Here is a 2,500-nt window from a genome sequence, read left to right as displayed (position 1 = left end):
ACTGTGACAGCAGTAGTGGCTCGGATTCTGCAGTAGGATGACTACCCGTTGTGGGTTGAAGAACTGTGAATACTACGAGAATCCTGAGGCCGGCGCCTGTTCCCGGCGGCGGTGCTCATGTAGCTCCCTCTCCCCGGTTGCCCGTCTGTTCCCGGCGGGCTCCGAGTACCCCTATCCCTATCTGACCGACTGGCATTCATGACCCGCCTTGGTAGGGCCCCCTTCGACCTCGGCTTGCTGACGTCGGGTGGACGGTTCCTACCCACTGTGGGTCGCTCTCTAACTCTTGTGTAGGCTGGCAGGCACGTTGCCCAGCGCCCTGTTGGTAGGCCTGGAGTGACGGTATGACGGTGGGATCGAGACGAACCGCGACGGATAATATGTACCGTAGCACCAAGGGGCAAGGATCGGGGGTCGAGCAATGGGGCGGGGACAACGTGTTGTTCCCCGGCCCGACTCGGCCTCTGTTTGATGCGTTTTCTTAAATCCTAAAAGTAAGGGGGAGACGCTAAATGAACGGTGACTTAGAGTTACTGGCCGCGTACCAAAATAAAAATTTGGTAGCTAAGATAAGGGCTGTAGATCACTAGTCCTAATTGGCTCGGGCAGCGGGGCGGCGAGTCGGCTGTTGGGAGGCTTTACGGGGTGCGAGCTCTTCATACTAGCTATGGGGGCCTCTCCCTAGTGGGTCGACCTGGCTGTCAGACTGTAGATGGGTCTAACTGGTGAGGGTTAGACGGGTCGCTGTCGGGGGCGTGATTCCAAGTATAGTCTTGATAGGGGGAGACATGGTCTTAATGCGCTGTCCCAGCCTGACCACTGTCGTAGTCAAAGTCCGCTTTATTGTCTGTTTTCCGATGTATAGGAATGATAAGACGTCCCAGGATAGCCGTGCTGGGGGATCAAAATCGGCTGAGGGGCGGTTTGGAGAGGGGCCGCTGCCGCTTGGGCTACCTCCCCACGGCGTGTTTGAGGGTGGGCACGCCGATGGTCTGCGAATCAACCTCTCTGGTGGCCACGGGGACCAACCACCGGAGGTATTGGATGGGGTCCCCAAACGGCCCGTAGTCACTTCTACGGGCCACGGTTGCGAAAACTCCTTGGATCGGAAGTCCGTGCTAGCATTTGCACAGAGTCAGAGTCACAGCCAGTGTGGCCGTAGGAGCGGGTGGATCCCCGCTGGCGAAGCTCTTGACAACTCCTTGGTGGTCTCTGAATTAAAGGCTTGCGTCGGCCCTGACATGAGAGTTGGGACGGCGGGGGTCGTGTGTGAGCCACAACTTGTTCCTACTGATGTCTCGGAGGTGAATCACGTGAATGGGGCAGGCCCGTCGGCCCCAGTTGGGATGGTTGCGGGTCCTCCCGCTCAGGTCTTGGTGCATCTGCCTCGAAGCTCTATGGATTGCCCACTGTGTGGTGTGAGGGTGGATGGCGTGCGTAGGCTGGGGAAGCACTTCGCTTTCCGGCATGCGGGCGCCGCCATTCTGTACGCATGTCGGGAGTGTGATAGGCGCAGTGCCAACAGTCATTCAATTCTGTGCCATGTCCCCAAGTGCGGGGGGGTGGGCGGGGTGGGTGACGGCTACGGAGTCGATTGTGACCTCTGTGGACGTTGTTTTCGGACTTCTGTTGGTGTGTCTCAGCACAAACGACATGTACACGCAGTGGAGTGGTTCGAGTCTAAGAGTGGCCGGAGCCAGGGCCAGGGTGGTACAGAGGGCCCTAGGAGTACTAAGCTCTGGAGTAAAGTGGAAGTGGTCCGCTTGAAGGAGCTGATGCGTGAACATGGTGATGAACCCGAGAGATTTAAGTTGGTTGCAGGCCTGTTGGGAACAGGTAAGAGTAGGGAACAAGTGAGGGGGAAGTGGAGAATCCTGTGCGGCGGTACGGCAAGCAGTGTGCCTGATGTGCGACGACGCGCGCTGGTGGTCAGGGCGTCGCCCCAGAAATGGTCCTTGCCCCGGACGCTTCCAGACCAGGTGGAGAGGAGGGTGCTGGAGGTACTTGAGTCTGGGGATGAGGAACATCGGGCCACTGCTGCCTTAGTCAAGAGAGCAGGTCAAGAGCCTGACTTGATCGAGTCTTCTGCTTTGGATCTCATGACGGCGTTAGGGGGTAAAGTGGAATGGCCTGTTAAGTCCTCGGGGCGCCCAGGTGGGAGTCGTCTCATGAAGGGCTGGGCGAGGCGTCTCGCACGGCGTAGGGCGGTGTTCTGTCTCCAGCAGCGCGGGTACTCTGAGGGTAAGAAAGGCCTGGCGAGGAGGATTTTGGATGGTCTGACGCCCCTCAGGTGTGATCTGCCGCGGGAGGTGGTGTATGAGAAGTTCCGCGAAAGGTGGGGGGAGCTTCGACCTTTTGGCGGGCTGCGAGACTTTCGTGTGGGGCTGACCGCGGACAATGAGCCATTCTATCACCCGATCCTGGCGTCCGAAGTGTTGTCTAACTTGGCTAAGATGAACAATCGCTCTGCGCCGGGCCCAGATGGGATTCGAAGACAGGC

This window comes from Syngnathus leptorhynchus, unplaced genomic scaffold (assembly GCF_054491065.1).
Source record: "Syngnathus leptorhynchus isolate UIUO unplaced genomic scaffold, UIUO_Slep HiC_scaffold_420, whole genome shotgun sequence".
Lineage (NCBI taxonomy): Eukaryota > Metazoa > Chordata > Actinopteri > Syngnathiformes > Syngnathidae > Syngnathus > Syngnathus leptorhynchus.
This window is presented reverse-complemented; position numbering follows the sequence as displayed.